The sequence below is a fragment of the Phoca vitulina genome, unplaced genomic scaffold, assembly GCF_004348235.1.
Source record: "Phoca vitulina isolate PV1807 unplaced genomic scaffold, GSC_HSeal_1.0 scaffold3, whole genome shotgun sequence".
Lineage (NCBI taxonomy): Eukaryota > Metazoa > Chordata > Mammalia > Carnivora > Phocidae > Phoca > Phoca vitulina.
Window position 1 is genome coordinate 52,413,106 of NW_022589706.1, and position 22,176 is coordinate 52,435,281.

At 36.1% G+C, this 22,176-nt stretch overlaps 1 protein-coding gene and 1 pseudogene across 4 annotated transcripts in view; both read right to left on the reverse strand.

Annotated features, from left to right (window-relative positions):
* Positions 1-22,176, reverse strand: part of ADAMTS3 (ADAM metallopeptidase with thrombospondin type 1 motif 3) — a 252,350-nt gene that overhangs the window by 65,246 nt on the left and 164,928 nt on the right. The gene's annotated exons all lie outside the window — the stretch shown is intronic.
* On the reverse strand, positions 6,917-7,077 carry LOC116630364 (annotated as a pseudogene).

The window sequence follows — 22,176 nt, forward strand, 5'->3', positions numbered from 1 at the left end:
CCATCCACATCAAACAGAAAGTTTTCCTCAAAAGTTGTTTTTAAGAGCTGCAACCCACACTGAGGGCAAGACACTACACCTGCAAACGCCTTTACCTAATCCAACCTCAAGCCTCTCACACACTTGAGAAAGTGAAAGGATGTGATAGCTAAGGTACAAACAGGAAACTCACACATGAGCTCCCAGTTCTAAAAATGGCTCTTTTTGGCAGAACTGCCAGTGACAGTGTCCAATGCAAATATACTAGCCATGTCATCATATCATTAAATCTGATGCATGAATGGAGAAGACTGAATACTTATTTCGGAAAGACAGTTCCATTCTGCTCTAACACACCTTTGGTTTGGCCTTTGAATCCCTCCTTAAATAGGTGGTTTTCTGGTAAGAGAAGAAAATCTCTTTTTTCATTGCATGAGGAACCTGGAAAGGAAGAAGGAAGCCTTTTTCCTTCAACCATTGCCCTGATTCAATCAAGAATACTTCTGTCCCTATTTCCCCCTGAGCACGACAGTGCCCTGTCTATGATTCCTAAAGTAGGCAGTGTCAAACATTGCAAAGACAGTGAAAGAATTTCTGGCACTTTTTATCTATACACATCAGTAGGAATTACAGACATTTCTGAGGCTGTGAAATATCTTCACTCATAACGAATTATTCCCAGTAGGCCCACTTTGTAACGTAATTGTCATGGGCTTTGTAATCAGACATATTTGACTTCAAATCCTGCCAGTGGCTATCCTGTATGATTTTATTTAAGATGCTTACCATCTCTAAACCTCACTTTCCTCACCTGTAAAATGGGATAATCCCTACTTTGCAGAGTTGCTGTGAAGAGATGATTATAGTAAAAGCACTATGTACAGTGCTTAGATATAAGTGCTCAACAAATAGTATTCACTGTTACTACTGTCACGATGATGATGGTGGTGGTGGTGATTTCCCATTAAGAGAAGTCTTCTACACCTTTTTTTAGCTTTTTACATTTTGTTTTATATATCAGAAATTAAATAGTTACATTTTTCTAAATAGAGATAAGAAAAAAATCTAGACTTAGTGAAGGGAAATCTAAACTGCTAATAACATTAGAAAGAATGAAGGTTAACAATATTTCCTGCAGAGCATTAAATAGGTACAAGGAGAAAAGAATCTAGAATGTTTACCTTCAGGTAAATTAGGATGAAATCCAATGAGACAAGCTTGTTTAGTAGATTAAAAACCTACTATGAAATTGGAAAGAGTTAGCTAATAGATGGCACTGATCTTCACTCAGTGTATATTTACTGAGTACCCATACATGTCTCAGACCCTGAGAAGGTAAAAACTACTTGGTACCTCTTTAGGTGTTAACTCTGGGAACCTCACAGTTGTACTGGGTTTACATTCAGAATGGAGCTGAGTTCGTATCATGTAGTCACAAACCATTATCTAGGCTTGAAAGACTTACACCATTTCTAGTTTAAGCAGATCTAATCAGGGTACTAGAACATGCCTTTCAGTAATAGCTCACACCTTTATAAAGCTTCAAAGTTTAAAAGCTGACACCTGCTTTGATAAAATTTAAGATGCCTCTATGTCTAATTCTGCATTATTTCTGTGCCCCATAAAATATAAGAACAGGAATAATTAAAGGTGAGTATCATGTTAATCATGTCCAAACACCCACCCATCAGATCTGTTTACTGCTAAAAGGACTGAAAGGAATCACAGAGAAGGCCATAGGCAAGTTCCAGAAGCATAAACAGAGTGACATTTTGCATTGGGAGTAGCAAACTAGACCTGTGGGGGCATTCTGTTGGCATCCCCTTAAGTAAGTGCATTCAAGGTGACTTGAATGGCTATAGCTGGCTTGGACAGCAGAGGGTGATTGAAGTGATAATAGAATCAGTGGGAAGAGCATCTTTAAGATAAATAAATAAATAAGGCTCTGCAGTAGGTGCAGTGTGCATCATTCCAGAAAAGTGATGCTCAGAGTACCTTTCAAGCTTCCCAGAAATATCAAAGGCAATCATCCTTAGTACTGAGAGTGAGTTTCCTTTCTTCAAACTTCTTTGAAACTCAGTATTTTGAATTACTGATAAGAATTAATTACTATCTGGAAACATTTTGATTACACCCATTTTTGTCCCCTCTAGCTTCCCAATTGTTGTATATGAATTTTCAGAAAAAGAATAATTTTAAACAAAGTTTATTTTTATTGAAGATGTATTGGGGGCACTCTGGTGATCAACTAAGTCACAATAAATATAGTTATTTTTAGTGTTAAAAACAGGATGGTACCTAGTGTTAAATAAGAATTTTGAACTTCCCAAACACATAAAGTAAATTTATAAGTTGTTTTGCTGATTATGAACACATGGGCTTAAGACATTTTCAGGATGGAGCATGGCATGTTTACATACCTAATCATATTTACAGGAAGTCTAAGTGTAGATTGGTGAAATCACTCCCACCCCGGAAGAAATTCTATAGTCCAAAAACTGATAGGAGACAAAGTTAAAATTGGAAAAATATAAGTTTTCATCAAGTTCTGAATCTGATACAAATACATCTGGGGTTGGAAAGCAATCTCAAACATACTGTGATAGAGACTGTGATAGAATCATCTATTCTCTATCCATTCTCTCTTCCCTAAGGAGTAGAATGCTAATTTTATTTGAGGTGGTCATAAACCCAGCTAAAAGTCATTCACAGTCTCTCTTGGGGACTAAGCACCCCACATGACTAAGAATAATTCAATCAGAAATAAGCAGAAGTATTGCTTATACTTCAGTGGCTTAAATTGGCTGGTATGAAAGGCTTCCACCAAGGCTCCTCAAAGGAGTGTGATTCCTCTTGGTAGGTTAGACCCTTTGGTCCCTTACTCAGTATTCCTTCCTGCTTCCTGGAACATGGACATGATGTCAGGAGTTCTATGAGGTAACCTTAGAATCAAGGCATGTGCTTAGGATGATAGGGGAGCTATAAAGAAGAGATCTGACCCCACGATGACTGTGGAACGGGCATCCCAGCCCTGCAGTGCGAGCACCAGACTTTGTTACACATGGGGGATATAGCACTTCCACCATGTTTAGGGTAAGTTTGGGTTTTCTTTTATATGTCACTGAATCTAGCCCTAATAGATAGGACATTGACAATAATTTTATTGTATAAATTCCTAATGCTCTCCTGCTCCATTTGGGAATGCAAGTTAATTTTCATGTGGATAAGTGAATGGTAAAGTAAGGTTCAGTTTACCAAAATGTCCCAGCTTTCTTTGTAGCACACCCATTTCAGAAATGAGGAAGGAAATGTTTTACAGTAACCATAAACATAGGATGAGTCTATATGTATAAATTTAACATTCTTTGTGAACAGAATACGGTTGTGAAAATGAAGTGACCGGGATGCCACAAGCTGGATTTTCCAATAGTAGGTGGAGATCCTAAGATCAGAGCTAAAAATAGGTGCAAAATTCAACAAATGTCATATGTTAACATCAGAAGCAGAGAGGAGTTAAATTGTGTTGACTTGTTAAATCATCCAATAGTGATTTTTCCATTGACATCTTTTTAAAAAATTTATATTTTTATAATTCCTAAAAAGATACACTAACAGCACCTCTATATATGGGGGCATCATTTCACCAAGATATAAAAGATTTCTATGAAAAACAGCTGAATCCTTCACCAACTGGGAAATTCCATAATGACAGTTCAAAGAACTATATTCAGGCCAATTTATGATGTCAATTCCGAAGTCTCATTAAGTAACTGTTGCTTTTTTTAAAAAAAGACATTACCATTGAATGAATATTAGTTTCCGTGATTTCTTTTCCCCAAGTTCTAATTCTAAAATACACGTTTGCTTTTGTTTTCACTGACTACTTTAAGGGATAGCATACAGCATTTTTTTTTTTTTAAATGGAAAACGTCTTACCCTTCAAGTGAAACAAGTAACGTTTTTATGGTTTGAGTTTATGATCATTAGCAAATAAAAAAGACAGAAAAGTCACCCCAATGTCCAATATATATGACATTCTGACTTTTAGTGTGAATCTCTTGTATGTCAGTTAAAATGTTTTAAGCTGCAAATAAAACTTGCAAGTGTTTTAAGCAACTAGGAAACATACTAGTTTGCATTACAAGAGGCCCAGAAGTCAGGTGATTCCTGGGTTAATCGGTTTATTGACAGATCACCAGGTAAGCAGTTTTCTCCATCTTTCATATCCTGCCATTCCTAGTGAATCAACTTTGTTCCCAGATCAGCTTCTTTGATTATTTCAAAATGGCAGCACCAATTCCAACATCATACCCAGGTACCACAACTTGTGTCTTCCCGTACATGTTTCTTAGGAGTAGGCAAAAATCTTTCGTAGAAGCCCAGTACCTTTAACTATAAGTTTCAGTGGCCAGAATTCAGTCCATGCCCATGCAAAAATCATTCACAGATAAGGAGAACAGAACCCCACCTACGTCTTAGTCCCATCAGAAATCAGCCCCTGTAACTGAGGCTGGCCTCCCCTGAAGATGAAGGGGGGAGGCCTTGAAACAAAAAAAAGAGAGGAAAACCAGTGTTGTACAGGCAACCCACACTGCTGAATTCTCCGTTTCAGATCCTCCTCTTCCTGCATTCCCTACCACTGGTCTTCTACTGGTCTCTTTTATTCTTAGTTTGTATTGATGCAGTTTGTGTTTCATTTCTGTTATTGCAATCTGTTGGCCTAGAGATGATTTCTGCATTCTCTTGCAAGGTACAGTCCTTCCCATGGTAGGGGACTCTCATCATTGCTGCTTGCCTAGTCCATTCCAATTGTTTCTTGAATAAATTACTGAAATGTTTGGGCATGGGCAGAGTTGTCAAAATAGAGTATACTCTGTTAAATTCAAATTTCATATATACAACACTTTTTAAAATATAAATATGTCCCAAATATTGCATGGGATGTGACTAATACTATAAACTTATTCAATGTTCATCTGAAATTCAAATTTAAATGAGAATCCTGTATCTTATCTGCTAAATCTGGCAACTGTAGGTGTGGGGTGATCTATCTTTCTCTAGGAGGTCCACATAGTTACAGGGTTTTATGCCCGCCCGCCTTCAATTCCCTCCTCCACCCCTGTATACTCAGCTCTGGTAGTGGGTATTGACCCAGGGATGGCCAAGTACTATATTCCATTTCCTTGACTCTAGTGATCGGTTATTGGATGGGTAAATGGTCTAAGTTATACCAATTAAACAATGACCTAGGATTATTTTATTTGTAGTTACTAAGAAAGAGAAACTCCCTCTACTAAGCTTGAAACTGGAAGAATATAACATGGAATCTGCTTGGGACTAGCATGGGGATAGTTGTTGATCTGCGTTTAATGCAAGAAGATGAAAGAGAAGATTACAAATGGAGAGAACAGATTATGCTCCATTGACAACTTTCAGCCACTGAATTCAACCATTCCTAAAACCTTGGTCTTTTCAATTTCATGAGTCAATAAACTACTGCCACCTCATTTTCTCTCTTACGACTTAATTTTTTTTTTTTTTTTTGCTTAAGATAGTTTGATGTTAGTTCCTAACAACTGAAACTAAAATAACCCTAATAAATAAACCCATTGATACCCTTCCTGCTACAGTCATCAATTGTCCTCATCTTCCTTCCCAGTCTTTTTTAATAAATTATTCTTGGGCTATACAATCCTTTGAAAGGTTGATATGTTCTGTTTTATTTCCCAAATTAATCATTTTCTTCTCTTTATCTCATTTGAAATGAAGGGCTTTGCTACTAGTGATCTGTTTCCTAGTGTGTTTCTTCTGTTGCTCTTATTCATCTAAAACTATAACCTTAAGTTTGAAGGACAGCAGTTTTTCATTTCCAAATATTCTCCCTCTGTACATTGAATAGCATTTTAATTAACATCTCACCTCTTCTTGACTAAATTATATTCCTTCTAACTTCTGGTTTTTGTAGATGACCTCTCCTAAATCCAAGAGTAGAGGAAGGAGTCCCTACATTCAATGTACGAGAGTACATTCTAGTAATCTGACATTGCTAGAAGGTAAAGTTTTCTAAGTAAGCTCCACTTCATAAAGGAGAGAGAGAATTCCATTTCACAGCTGCCAATTTCAAAGCTCAAATTATGTCCATCAGTATAATTATGTTATATGCACAGCTGACTGTAAGATAAAAGCATCATTCAGGTGGGCCTGATCTAATCTCGTCAGTCATAAAAAGTGCAAACCTTTCCCTGACTGGTTGCAGAAGAGAAGGTCAAAAATGTGAACAATGAAAAGGAAATGATGTACCACTGCTGGCTTTGAAGATGAAGGGAGGCTGTGCAAGGATCAGAGAGAGGTTTCTAGTTGCTGACAGTGAACCCTAGTCAATAACTAGCAAGGAAATGGGGACCTCAGTCCCACAACTACAAGAACCTGAATTCTGCCAACAGTGGGAATGAGTTTGGAAGTGGATTCTTTCCTAGAGCCTCCAGACAGGAGTTCAACCTGGTTAGAACCTTGATTTTGGCCTCATGATAGCTAAGCATAGAACTCAGTCCAGTAACCTTGGATTCTGATCTATAGAACGGTAAGTTAATAAATGAGTTCTTGGTGATTTGTTATGCAACAATAGAAAAATAATACAGTGAGAACAGAGCTCTAGGCCCAGCTCTGCTATGCTCCATCTGTAATGATTTGGGAGAGATGCCAAACTTATCTGGGCTTCAGTTTCCTTATCTATAAAATAAACGGGTTGTGCTAGAGGATCACTAAAATCTTTTTCCTGGCTGAATTTCCATAATTAATCATTGGACCATGATTTCACTATTTTAGATGATTAAAGTTGCTTTCTTGATCATAAATGATTGATCATTCTTATAATTAACTTGTTGCTAAATCCTTGGTCAAGGGTATGATTCACAATTAAAACATTTCACATGGAAAAATGTGCTACACTGTAAGACAAACTGCATTATGATATAAATACTTTGTGACAATGGAGAAGCCTAGTAATTTATTACAATAAAACATAATCTTCTCATTTACCATTTAAACTGGTAAGAACAGATACTACACTTGAGCTTAGCCAAAATGCTGAGAAGTGATTCGTTTACCATTTAAATAAGAGCACAGAGTGTTCAGAAAGTCTGGAGGCATAGAAAAATGTATATAATATCATCAAGGACATACTCAGTTTCTTCTGTGAAAAATAAAGTATTACCTACGCTTCCAGATTTGGTAGACAACCTATAAAAGGTTTAGTAAAGGGGACTTTTAGATTATTTAAGTATTTACACATCCACAACACCAACCAGAATTTATCCTAAGTGATTAAAAACTCATTTTTTGCCTTTTTGTTGTTTTGCAATAAAATTTTACTATGCTACCGCCAATAAGTTTTTACCAAAGTTATAAAAATATGGAATTAAAAATGCATATTACCCATAAAATGAAAATACTGAAATGGTCATCTATATTTTTTAAATCTGAAGTCGTATGCTCACTTAAATAATACTGATCAAACACTTTTGACTTATGTTCAGATGAAAGGCTATTTTTTTAAACAAATTGTGATTTATTCATACTCCTCAGCAATAAAAAAGAATAAACGATGGATACACAACTATACAGAGAAATCAGTAGCATTTCTATACACTAACAATGAAGTCGCATAAAGAGAAATTTAAAAAACAACACCATTCATGACTGCACCAAAAAGAATAAAATACCTAGGAGTAAATTGAACCAAAGAGGTGAAAGACTCATATTCTGAAAACTATAAAACGCTGATGAAAGAAACTGAAGATAACACAAACAAATGGAAAGATCTTCCACACTCATGGACTGGAAGAATTAATATTGTTAAGATATTGTTTTAATTATATTGAATGATAATAATTGAATTATATTGAATTAATATTGTTAAAATGTCCATATTACCCAAAGCATTCTACAGATTCAATGCCACCCCTATGAAAATACCAACAGCATTTTTCACAGAACTAGAGCAAATAATACTAAAATCTGTATAGAACCACAGAGGATCCCGAGTAGCCAAAGCAATCCTGAGAAAGAACAAAGCTGGAAGTATCACAATTCCAGATTTTAAGATGTACTACAAAGCTGTATCAATCTAAACAATATGGTACTGACACAAAAATAGATACACAGATCAATGGAACTGAACAGAGGGCCCAGAAATAAACCCACACACACATGGTCAATTCATCTATGACAAAGGAGGCAAGGATATACAGTGGGGAAAAGACAGTCTTTATAATAAATGGTGCTGGGAAAACTGGACAGCTATATGTAGAAGAATGAAATTGGACCACATTCTAACACCATACACAAAAATAAGCTCAAAATGGATTAAAGACCTAACCGTGAGACCTGAAACCATAAAAATCCTAGAAGAGAAGAACACAGGCAGTAATTTCTCTGACATTGACCACAACAACATTTTTCTAGATAAGTCTCCTAAGGCAAGGGAAACAAAAGCAAAAACAAACTATTGGGACTACACCAAAAAAACCCACTTTTCCTCAGTGAAGGAAGCCATCAACAGAACAAGAAGACAACCTACTGAATGGGAGAAGATATTTGCAAACGATATGTCCGAGAAGGGGTTAATATCCAAAATATAGAAAGGTTAATTTTATAATCCTATCATTAATGTCATCAATATATTTAAGCCATAGTAATTATTTAAGATAAATTATGACAGAACAGTATTTGCTATCAAATACTAGGATTGGAATAGTGTAACTCCTAAGCCAAAAATAACATTATCCAAGTTAAATTTAGTAACATGGCATGTTTTGCATTTAAAAAAAATCGTTGCGCCATTCCTAAAGTGAATTTCCATTAAAGACACTTATTTGCTAAAATAAAACTATTCTTAATCTAACAAATAAAATCCACCAGAGGGAAAGAAATATTGTTATATTTACATTTTATTCATATAAATACATGCCTATAATACATCCTCCCACATAGTCCTGATCATATGGAAGCCAAAAAATCAAGCATGTTTTTATATCTTCTGTTTTGTAAACAGCTATTCTTTAATAGCTGTTTTCATGCATTGTTTTCTAACATTTCTGTCACTTATGGATCAGTTTTGACGGATTGATTTTGCTCATCATTTTGGGTTGCATTTTCCTATTCCTTTGCATGCTTACTAATTTCGATCAGATGTCTGACATAATGAATCTTACCTTGCTGGTTGCTGATGTATTCCTATTCCTGTAAATATTCTTTTTTTTTTTTTTAAGATTTTATTTATTTGACAGAGAGAGACATAGCAAGAGAGGGAACACAAGCACGGGGAGTGGGAGAGGGAGAAGCAGGCCTCCCGCGGAGCAGGGAGCCCAATGCAGGGCTCGATCCCAGGACCCCGGGATCATGACCCGAGCCGAAGGCAGACACCCAGCTACTGAGCCACCCAGGCGTCCCTCCTGTAAATATTCTTGAGCTTTATTCTTGGATGCAGTCAAATTACCTGAAAAAAGTTTGGTCCTCTCAGGTCTTGCTTTTAAGATAAATCAGAAAGGACCAGAGCAGTGCTCATCTAGAGCTAACTGTTCACCACTACTGAGGGAATGAGGGAAGACTTTTCTGTGTGCTCCATCCAATGCTGGGTGAATCATGAGACATTCCAGTCCGTGTAGTTTGAACAAGCACTATTTCCAGCCCCATGCAAGCATGGGCACGGTTATCTCTAATCCCCTCAGGCGGTGGTTCTTTTCCAACCTTTGCAAAATTTCCTCACATATATGTGCTGATTAGGACTTGACTAAATACTAGAGGAGAACCTGTTCAGATCTTCAGAGTTCTACCTCTGCATAGTTCTCTTGTCGCGTATAGATCTGTAAACTCTGGCCACCTACATCTCCCAGACTCTTAGCTCTGGCTTCTCTACTCTGAATATCTCTCAGGCTCAGCCTGGTTGTCCTTCCCTGAGATTCAGACTAAAAACCCTCTAGGCAGTAAACTGGAGTACTGCTGAGGCCCACTTCATTTGTTTCTCATCTCTTAGGGATCCCTATCCTTCACTGCCTGATACCTGGTATCTTGCAAACCGCTGTTTCATATATTTTGTCCATTTCTGGTTGTTTAAATCAGGAGGGTAAATCAGTCTTTGTTGTTCCATCTTGGCCAAGAGCAGAAGTTCACTTAATTCGGTTTTGCTAAGAACATACGGTAGTTAAGAAACTTGGATTTATAGGCATGTTACTCTGTAACATGACTTAGAAGTTTCTACAGCAATTCAGCTTTCCCTAAATAGCTTTCTATACACATTTACTTGGACTTGTGGAAGTTAGGCAGTAGTAAAATGTTCAGTGTAAAAACCCTGACAACACTCTTAATTAAAAAAAAAATCATACTTTCATAAGATATTAAATCTCCTTGAATATGTTATTGCAACATATGATATCATATGCAAAAAAGAGATATTTAAAGGTTAAGCAGCCCTTAGGCGATCTCAAAAAATATGTATACTCTGTTCACCTTACTCCTAAAACAATCTGAATTTCTTTGTTCATTAAAAGCTGGCTGAGCCAGGAGGTACTGTAAATGTGTTTACAGAAAGAAACTGTCTTCCAAGAGTAGCCCCCTCTCAAAAAAAGCTGCTTGCTACTTAACACAAACATGGAGGAAAATAAAAAAGTCAAAACCTTAGCAAACATAGGTATCACCTTACAGTCCAAAGAACACAATGTTTGAAATACTGACTGAAAATATTTTTACTAAGTTTTGTAAAGAATTATAAACTAAGTTTTTTTTTAAAAAAATCACCTATGTAGATGAGAGAAAATTGGGGGTGAACTGCAGGAAGCCATGTTTCAGCAGTGAAGGTAAGAAATAAATCCTTTAAATTAGTGTTAACTGTGGGACATTTCCTAAAATCAACAACAAGGGCTCCAACAAGTGGGATGAAACTGCTCACTCAAAAAAGAAATCATCTCGTGAAAAGGAAAGTGAGACCTTTTTGCATTTTTAGTTCAAGAAATCTAAACATTTATACATTCAGCTCAAATCGAGGAATAGCATATTTGATGGGTTAACATGGATGAAGTGAAAACATTTCACCACTGACTGTCATCAAAGTCAATAAATACTGATATTTTCTTCAAGTATCAGATGGGAAATCCAGAGAAGTTTGTTTCTAAGTGAATGTGAGCTGATTTCATCTCAACTCATTCAGTAGTTCTGAAGATCTAATAGTTTGGTTATACAAAAAGAAGCCTCACGGGCGCCTGGGTGGCTCAGTTGGTTAAGCGACTGCCTTCGGCTCAGGTCATGATCCTGGAGTCCCTGGATCGAGTTCCGCATCGGGCTCCCTGCTCGGCAGGGAGTCTGCTTCTCCCTCTGACCCTTCCCCCTCTCATGCTCTCTCTCTCATTCTCTCTCTCTCAAATAAATAAAAAATCTTTGAAAAAAAAAAAAAAAGAAGCCTCACAAATGGAAATACTAGGATTACTAGCAGTTACTAGCATTCCTTTCTCAGCTCACTCCCTCTGTACTTGATTTCCTTACTCTCCTCCTCATTTCCTTGCACCCATCTATTTCCAAACACTTCTTGAGCACCTTTTTAGCATAGAATCTGACCTAGCTTCTGGGAATAAAAGGTGAATAATCCCAGTTCCTGTCATTGAGGCGGTCACAGTTATATAGGGGGGAGAGATAGATAAACAGATACTTTGATACTAGGTAAGTATGTAACTGAAGAAGAACCAACTTACTCTACTAGCAGAAATCTAGACTATTTCAACAGAGGAGGTGATACCTGAGCTGGATTTTAAAAGACTCACAGAAGTTAGACATGTGGAGAAAGAGGGAGGGCCATTCCAGGCGATGACACATGTGCAGAAGACCTGAAAAGGACTGACAAATGGGGAGAACTCCAAAAATGATGGAACAAAAATAAGTGAAGATTTTTGTCAAGAGATGTGGTCACTAAGGGAGGTTGAAGTAAGATCATGAAGAAATCTTAAATCATTTATATACAGGCTTAGAGCTGGGTTTGCTGGGGGTCATTCTGGATCATGCCTGTTATCCTGGCATAATATATTATTATATATATATTAATATATAATATTATTATATTATTATATTATAATGTTTTCTTGCACTCTCAAATGTGGCCTAGTTTGAACAACAAATCAAGTGGTCAGCTTACTTATAGGTCTCTTGGTATCAGAATGTGATTTTTAGAAGGAGGGCTAAAGCTATAAGTCTCCTTTTTGCACTTACGTTCAATGATAAGGGAGGCACTGTAATAACAGGCCTTCCATGTTCTGTTGCAGTGATGTTCCTTCCCTAGTTGTGCAAACAGGGGTGGTGAATACGACTATGTGGCAGTCAACATCCATTCCAACCTCCATGCATTGCCTGCCCCTGCAGAGGTGGGGACTACACCCCAATGTGCTTGCAGCGAGGATTCCAGGTGAGCGTTGGATTATGCCAAGTAGGCTGAGTTTTGAAATCAGGAGTGGCGAATGTGGTTGGGGAGATGCTGCAGGACTGGGGTGCTCTGTAGCAGCCTCCTACGTCTAGCTGTGGTCTGCGTGGAGGCTGTGAGGAAAGTGCAGAGCAGCAGAGCCTGTTGTCATCTTCAGAGAAGTCTTCATCCTTGGAGTCACAGATGCGGTGGCAGCTCACTCATTTCCCCCTTCCTTGGCCTGGGCCGTAAGAGCAGCTGCCTGGGTGGGCCACTGGCTCTATCATTCTAAGAACAAGCCCTGGAGCTTGAGCCTAGCGGCCACTCCTCCAACCCTTCCAACAATTTAATGCACACTTAATTCTTTATATTAAATCGTTTCATGCTTAAAATAGCTAGTGTGGTTTCAATTTCCTGGAACTGAACCTTGACATATATATGGTAAGTTATTTAACAAAACTGGGCCTCACATCCACAACCATGTAATGAGAGGGCTGGGCTATTCAGTGATCTGCAAGATCTCTCTTACTTCTAGGATTTGCTTCTGTGATTCTGTAATTTTGTCAGGTTTGCTGAATACCTCCCTCCATTTTTCCTCTCCTGCAGCCCTCAGGGACTGCTTCTGACCTGGCCTCTAGCTTACATTTCCATATAACTATTTCACTAAGATCACTATTAATAAACTTTTCGTAGTCAGAAAATGCATCAAAAGCCATCGGATGTGTACAAAATAGCCACTTATCCATTTAACAAATATTTATTGAGCACCTATTCATGCCAGGTGCTCCTAAGGAATATTTTATAAACTCCTTGACCTTGTTAAAGCATTTGTTTAGACAAAACATTCCTGGAAGTATATTTTGTCTTGGTCTTGTTTGCAATTTAATAATAACTGTCACTCCCCAACCTCTAGATACCCCCTCTCTACCCCTCTTCGTTCTGGGCTTCAGTCAGTCCCATGGCTTCTTTATAGAAAATGACCTGAGCAGGATTTCTTTTTCCTTCTCTCTAGACCAGTGTCTCCATTTCCAGCCCATTTTGCTTTCCTTAATAGGGTGAATCAGCACACATTCTCTTCACTGATGTGGTCTTTCAACTCCACCATTTTGTTCTTCTCCATTCTTAGTTTTCCGTATGTGTCTTCAGGTGGTCTTTTCTGGATCCTGTGCTCCTCACCAATTGGCTGAGAATCACCCAAGGTCCTTTGCTTTCATATTCCCTTGGACAAATCATTCAGTCATCAAGTTTTAATACCATTTTAACCTTAAGTTACACATCCTGAGTTACAGAACATTTCGATGTTGCTGTTTCAATGTCTTCTCACTATAATTCTCAAAGCATTACCTTATCTCAACATGATAACCCTTCCACAATCTTCTTGTACTTCCTCTCCAGGCAATCAAAACTCTGATGTCATTTTTACTTTGCTTGCCTCGTCAGACCATTCCCAAATTCTGGTAATTCTTGCTACACGCTATTCTTAGATTTGCCATTCTATCTGCAATTCTGCATCCAGTATCATATCCCAGGTTCTATATTGGACTCTGTCTTCTTTTTCCCTATTTTCTGTCTCCACCTATCCTATGTTCGGCCACTTAGATGATCTCTTTTAAATGTTATCACAAGAGCTTTGGTACTGCAAACTTCCTTTCCTCACTAAATCTAAACCTTTTGTCAGTGGCCAAACATTTCACTATACCTAAACTACATATCACTTATTGTAGTCTGGTTTCATTTTTTCTCTAGAAGAGTTAACCTAATTGTCATTACACAATCTATTCATTTTTACCCTTTTACTTATTTCATCAGCCTAGAATGTTGTCCACCTGAACTAAACAGTATCTCAAAAAATCCTTAAAGGAATTGACCAAAGTGTTTCCTGTTCAAGGATCACCTCATGTGACTCTAATCAATATATTAAGCAGTTCTAGAGGACTTCCTAATAATATTTGTAAAGCCAAAACTTAAAAAAATAAAAAAAGTGTTGAAGGGTAAATTCATATGCTATATTTTCTCTCTTGCTCAATGAATATCAGAGTTAAGTCCCTGGTAAAGCAAAGAATAGTCACAGATAATAAAACTCACCATAGCACATAACTTCATATAACAGCAAACCTGAACGCTAGGTATGTACTGCGTAATATTTGTTATAATACAGTTGTACTCACATAAGCATATGATATATGAGAGTTATTTCACCTTTATCCTATTTACTTTGGAACTCTTCCTTATATTGATTTCATGGTACTGTAGACAGAGGGAAATAAATAAATGTTCTTGAATGCAGAAAACTTGATAATTAATGATTGCATCCATTTTTTTAAAAATGGGGAAATATGCTAAAAAGTAGTCCAGTGAGCCTGGCCACATTAAGCGATCAATAAATGTTTGTTAAATAAATGAGTAAGACAGCAGGTAAACTGCTTAGTTTAAAGAAAATGGGGATAGAAACAGATGACAACCTATCAGTGTACATAAAGTGGAAGAATGGAAAAAAATATAATAACTAATTGTTACTGAGGTTTCTGACAGTACTAGAAATAACACCAAAGAAAAATTGGAGACATATATCCAGAAGTAGGTATACAATTAAATAAATTCTGTCTTATAATACACACTATATCTATGATATTATAATTCATGTACATATACATCTGTAACATAGTTAATCCTCATTATTCATGGATCTTTCTATTTGTAAATTTGCTTATTCAATAAAAGTTATTTATAACCCCGAGGTCAATACTGTCAGTGCTTTCTCAGTCATCTGTGGACATGCACAGAGTGGACAAAAAAATTTCAATAAAACAAGAAAAGAAAATTTTAAAAAATTATGATTTATATGGGAGAAATAAATGTGTCACTATTTCCAGATGACATGATTGTATTTATAGAAATCCAAAAGAATCTACAGGTCAACTATCAGAATTCATAAATGAACTAAAAGCAAGTCACTGAATACAAAGCCAAAAAAAAAAACAAACTTGAATTTTATATATTAACAGCAAAGGATGAGAAAATTTATCAACAAATAAAAACAATACCATTTAAAAGAGTATAAAAAATGAAAGTCTTAGGAAAATTGAGCTAGGATGTTCCAAACCTCTACACTGAGAACTATAAACATTACTTAAAGACAATGAGCCACAGAGTTGGAGAAAATAATTGTGTAACACATATCTGACAAAGTATTCACATCCAGAATATATAAGTACTCCTACAAAACAATAATAAGATAGACATTCAATTCTTTTTTTTATTATGTTATGTTAATCACCATACATTACACCATTAGTTTTTGATGTAGTGTTCCATGATTCATTGTTTGTGTGTAACACCCAGTTCTCCATGCAGTGCGTGCCCTCTTTAATACCCATCACCAGGCTAACCCATCCCCCCACCCCCCTCCCCTCTAGAACCCTCAGTTTGTTTCTCAGAGTCCATAGTCTCTCATGGTTCGTCTCCCCCTCCGATTCCCCCCCTTCATTTTTCCCTTCCTGCTATCTTCTTCTTTTTTTTTTTAACATATAATGTTAAAAGTGTCCTTAACACTTGCATTTCACAAAAACAGCAGTCTATCTATGTGTTTATGTTTCAAACATATCACTGAAGTAATGCATTTCCATATTAGTTAATAATTATTATATGCATTATAGCCAAGAGGTGTATATAAAGGTTTTCCACATCTTTAGACATCAGGAAAAACAAATTAAAGCAAGATAAAACATACCTGCTACAATAACTAAAATTGGAATAGGATTTGATCAACTGGAACACTCACACACTGCAGGTGGGAATGCCTATTAGGATACTAGTTTGTAAACCATTTGGCATTATCTACTAAAGGTGAACACATGCATACCCCAAGACACAGCAATTCTACTCCTATGTAAAAACTAAACAGAAATGAGCGCATATGAGTGCCCACCATAATACATGTACAAGAATATTCATAGCTACTTATCATAGCTAAAACTAGAAAATAGATTGGATGAATAAATTATGTAAATGGGTTTGATGGAAGAGTATAGAGTGATAAAAGAGAACAAATTGCTACAGCATGCAGCAACATGGATTAACCTCATGGATATAATGTTAAGTTAAAGAGACCAGACAAAAAAAAGAATAAATACTGTATGATTGATTCAATTTATATTATATATATTAATTTCATGAAAAAGCCAAAATACACTATGTTGACAGAATTCAGAATGGTGATTACCTCTGATGGATAGTGAACTAGGAGACAGCACAAGGTAAGCTTTTGGGATGGTGGAAATGTTCCACCACTTGTAAGGGTTAGATTTGTAAAAATTAATTGAGCTGAAAACTTAAAGATTTGTGAATGTTACTGTATGTTTATTATAGATCAAGACAAAACTACAAAAAGTAAAACAAGATTTAAACATAAACCTCTTCTATCATATGTTAATGCCTTGTCTGACACAAGTCTAGAAATACGCAACTTGGGAGAACATCATAAAATTCCCTGAAGGATAAAATAGAGCAATCTAAATTGATGCAAAATAATTTATGCAAGAGTGGCAAAAGGCCTCCCACAAAGACTGCCTTCTTTCCCCCCAAAAAAGTGACTTGATAAGAAAACACTTTAAATCAAGCCACAAAGTGTAGCTCCTGGGGGTGGAATGTCTGGTGAACATAAGCCTAGTAGAGTACACAGGACGTCTACCAGAGTTCCATCACAGAATGCGTATGAGATCATTCTTCATAAGGTCTCTCCTCCGTACTCCTGACATGATATAAACTGCTTTGGTATTTATGTATGCTGGACACTTCTTCCATATACTTTATAGGTTTTTAAATAAAACCAGCTGGCACTTTACATACCCTTACGGGAAAAAAAGAAAAAGTTTTCTCTGCAGCACACTTGTGTGCATTAGAATCCCCTAATTCTTGGGTCTCCACTCCGACGTTTTCCTGCAGTCAGTCTGCAATGGGCCTTAGAATCTGCATTTCAAGAAGCACTCCAGGACCCCCTGAGTCAAGTGGTTTGGGTTACCCATTTGAGGTATACTGCTCTATACTACTGTATCAACTATTCATTTTCAGTTCATTTGTTTATTTTAAAAATACAGTGTCTTTTCTCTATGTGATCTTAGTTTGGATGACCGAACTTAATACAATAAGCAATAAACTATATATGTGCTTATCTTTCAAATATACCATAAATCTCTTATCTGCTATTTAGATTTTATCTTTCTCTGTCACCTCAGTGTAACAACATTAACCTATTCAATAATCCAAGAGGGAAAGTAACTGAAATAATGCCTTTCTATATTAATTAATAATTATTATATGCATAGAATGATTTTTCATTCATTTCATTATTAATTTTTTATTAGTAAGAGAGATAACTCAGACTTGGACCAGAGCTATCTGAATCTGCTAACACATAAATGCAGGGTTAATGGAATTCAATCATTTAAAAGACCAATGCGCACTGTTAAAATATAGAGGAGAAATTATAACGTGAATTTACCTGGGCTGAATGAAAGACAGAGGTGCGAGGCTTTCCAAAGGAAACAAAAAGAAAAGAAAAAGACAAAACAGGAAACAAAGAAAGAAAAATCTGACAAAGACTGAAGAAACAAGAGAGGAATAAATAACCTGCAATTTAAATTGGGAGTGACTAGATGAAAATCAGAACCTTCTGATTGTTGTTTTAAGTGAGAGAGCAAAAATGTCCTAGGAACACATGCAGAGAACATGGTGGAAAGTAGAGGTACACCATTCAACAAAATTAATGTTTGCTGCTGGGAAAATAATTTCTTAAATAAGCAACTAAGAGAAATCAAAACAAAATAAAATGGTGAACCAGGTTAATATTAGTTATATTATGAGCCTTGGAAAATGCCCTTGACTTTTTGGTTTCTGCCCCAATATGAAAAGGAGATGCCCAGCCATGAGACACACCCTGGGCCTTAAGGTATTATTGTGCAAATAATGAATGAAGATCAGTGAATTGTTTTGAGTTTCTCAAGATACAGCATATAGTTATTCAGACTACTGTGTTTTCAATTTATACTAATTAAATTATATGAGTTAATATTTTAATAACATTTAGTATCATGAGCAGGAAAAAATCAGCAAATGCTATAGTGAAAATCTACTATGGGAAAAGGCCATATGAAAATATATATATATACGTAATTGCTAAATCTTTCAGTGAAAGAACACAATTATTTCCCCCCCTTCCACTGAACCCCCCACTGATACTGGACACCATTTGAATCTGAAGGTGCTAGAAACACTAAGACCTTGTTTGGTTTAATAATAACATTACTGAGGCTATCCCAGCAATGCTGACTAAATACATACTACCTACCAAGCACTTAAAATGCTAAACGAATGAAACGTTCCCAATTATTAGTAATTCTATCAATGTTCATGCACGTCACCACTTTACTATAACAAACACATTATTAATGAATTATCATCCCGGGTGAAAACAAAACAGTCTTTTAGCTTTGAGAAGCTCCCAAACTTAGGAAGCCACACAGTATTATCATCATTAGGATTAATTTGTATGTAATTAATACCTACTTTTTATTACAGAATTGTAAGGAGAATTATTCTAAGGGGAGGAGGACAGAAAAATGGAGCAAGTCATTATCCCAACTTCTAATGTGAAAAAGGCAATTGCAGCTTGCTGATCTCACCAGGTTATTTGACAGTCCTAATTTTTCCAATCCTTTTTTCACTGGCGTAAGACTATATAGTTACAGAATCACTCTGACTACCTTGATGGCCTCTGCCTTTATTTATCCCTGTATAGTTCTTGTGTGCAATACAATCTTATGACAATGCCTTATACTATCAATGGAATTTTCCCTTGAATCCCCTATTCTCTAACAGTGACCAAGAGTGTAATCACGATGTAGCTTATATCAAGCAATGCTGTAGCCTGCTGAAAAGGATATACATGCTCAACCTGAAAGGCCAGGGTCTCATAAGATTCTAAAGGAGTTAACACATGTCAAAAGGAAACTTCTTTTCAGAGACTTTTGTTTTCCTAATTTTTGACTGCTTGACATGGCAAAGTATTTTGTACAAACACAATTACCTGCTTGAATTTCTTCATGTAAGTAAAGACATCTTTCAAGAGAGACTGAGTAATAAATGTTTTTTGTTGAAATTTAGTTTTACACAAACGGACGTGCATTACCAAAGAGAAGAATGCCAGTGGTTTTCTGTATTATGAACTGCACAGACACACACAACACACGCACACATTTCAAATTAAAAACTACATAATATTTATATTTTGCTCATTGGCACCTCCTAGACTATCAACCCTAAGATATTTTCTTCTATTATTTTTAATACTAATATTTGTATTGTATAATAAAAATTTGCCAATTGAACTATTCTTTCAAAATATATTTTAAATATAAATACTCATAAATATCTCTATTTTCCCTCTTTGGTATAAAACAAGCATATTCTATATTTATTGCAATAAAAGATTTTTCTTCAAAATTCCAATTTTATCTTTCCTTATTTAACATACACCTCATTAACAACAAAATTAATACTTCATAGTCTAGGCACCATTGTAACAGTTTTAAAATATTAATTAATCTTCCCAGCAACCTTATGAAATATTATTGTCTCCATGTTAGAGATAGGTCACAGATAAAGCGAGTTGCCTAGAATAACACAATTAGGCAGAAATGCTGGTGTTTGAACTCAGGAAGGCTGGTCCTACTTTTCTGAGCTATCCACAGTTTGAACTTCTGCAGGTCAAACAACAGCAACAACAACATAAGGAGTACAAGAAAAACTTCTCAAAAAATTACATGAAAATGATGGCTATCCTTTAATATTTTGAAGACCCTTATTTTACAGAAGATTTACTCATCATAACAAAATATGAGCAAGGACATGAAAGGTCAAGGAACCTCACCATCATCAAGTCCACAGCGATGTATGAATGAATACAAGGAATCAATAAACATGAAAAAGTCAAGTTCAAAACACAGACCCATACATGCATGCACGCACATAGGAAGAAGAGAGTAAAAGGATATGTAGTAAAAAAGAATTTCTTTTTTAAATTGCTTATTTCTTTTTTTAAATGTTTTTGTTTATTTTTTTTAATGTTAAGCAGGCTCCACACCCAACATGGGGCTTGAACGCAACAACCCCGAGATCAAAAGTCTCGTGCTCTATGGACTGAGCCAGCCAGCTGCCCCTTAAGTTGTTTATTTCCCCCCCAATTTTGAGTACTATTATAACTAGAAAAAAAATCAGTAAATGCTACACAAAAGAAAACAAACGGACAAAAGGGCAGATTTATGTGCAAGTTCTCAAGAATCTTATTTAATATGTACAAGAATATATACTACCTCCAAGAAGCTTTTTTTTTAGCTACAATAGCACTTTATAAGTATGTCTACCTTGCAATTTGTACATGTACTTAAGTTTCTGTTTGTTTTGCCTCCCCTATTCGTTCTGTAAACTTGTTGAGGAAATGACCATGATTCATCCTATTTGCATCCACTGCGCCTACACAATACAAGGTCTGGCACGTAAGGAGGCAGTCAGTAAACGATTGTTGAGGAATTTCGTACTTGTGGGGAAAAGAAACTAAGGACAATAGTGTCCTCTACCACATATGAACAAATTGTCTCAGAGGCTAAAATCTACCAGATATAACCTCATAACTGCATACAGATACACCTAGCTGTGTGGTCATAAGGACAGCAGGTTATCGGGTAGAGAAATGAGAGGCATTTCTCACACAGCTGGAAAATCACTCAAATTCCAACCTCCTTGTATTTCTGGTAAATATTTTACTCATACTTGACAAACTCTTTTTAGAAACCTTTCCCACACCACAATGTCATTTGTGTTTCCCATGAGTCTTTATGCCTGCCTTTATTATATGCATAATAGAACTACGTTATAGTATTATTTGTGACTGTTTTATCTGGCTGCACTGGAAGCTCCCTGAAGGCACATATACATCAGGACCCCTGCATATAGTCTTGCAGGTAGTGGACTGCACAAGGGCACCACATTTAAAGAGATGCTGTAAACATCACGGATATCATAGATTGGTATATTTATATCATCAATTTTCTGGTGTGTGACAGTGAAGTTTCTTGTAAAGAAAGTACTTCATTTTCTAATTTAAAATTCCTGGAACTTAGAAGGTACTCAAAAAATGTTTATATAAATAAACACACCAAGAACTGAACCAATAACTAATGCATAAAAATTAATATACTAAATATTGGTTTTATCTTTCAAATTGACGTGTGAGGAAAAAAACAAATTCAATATGATAGGTAACACAGATTAAAATGTGATAAAATGAAAGGTATTTTGGCAATAAATATTCATGAATTTTATGGTCTGAAGACATGTAAAGCAAATTCTCTCTAAAGTGAGTATTGTAAGTTCTATCATTACACCTCAACGCTAATGGTACCAACATGTGAAGCTGGGTTTAGGAATTTTCCATCTCTCATAGTGCTTATAAGCTTTCATGTCATAAAGCACGATTAGCACTCCTATTTAGCCTTAAATACATGTTTTTACTTTCAGATCTTCAAGGGCACTATATCTAAGAGATCCGTAAATAGGACAAGAAGCATTAACAACCTGACAAAATAGCCTGTATTTCTTGGCTCTGTTTCATTTTATCAGTATTTTCTGACTATGTGTTGTATATAAATGCTATGCTGAGTACTAGCATTCCTTAGGCAGATTTATGTCACCAAACTTATTCC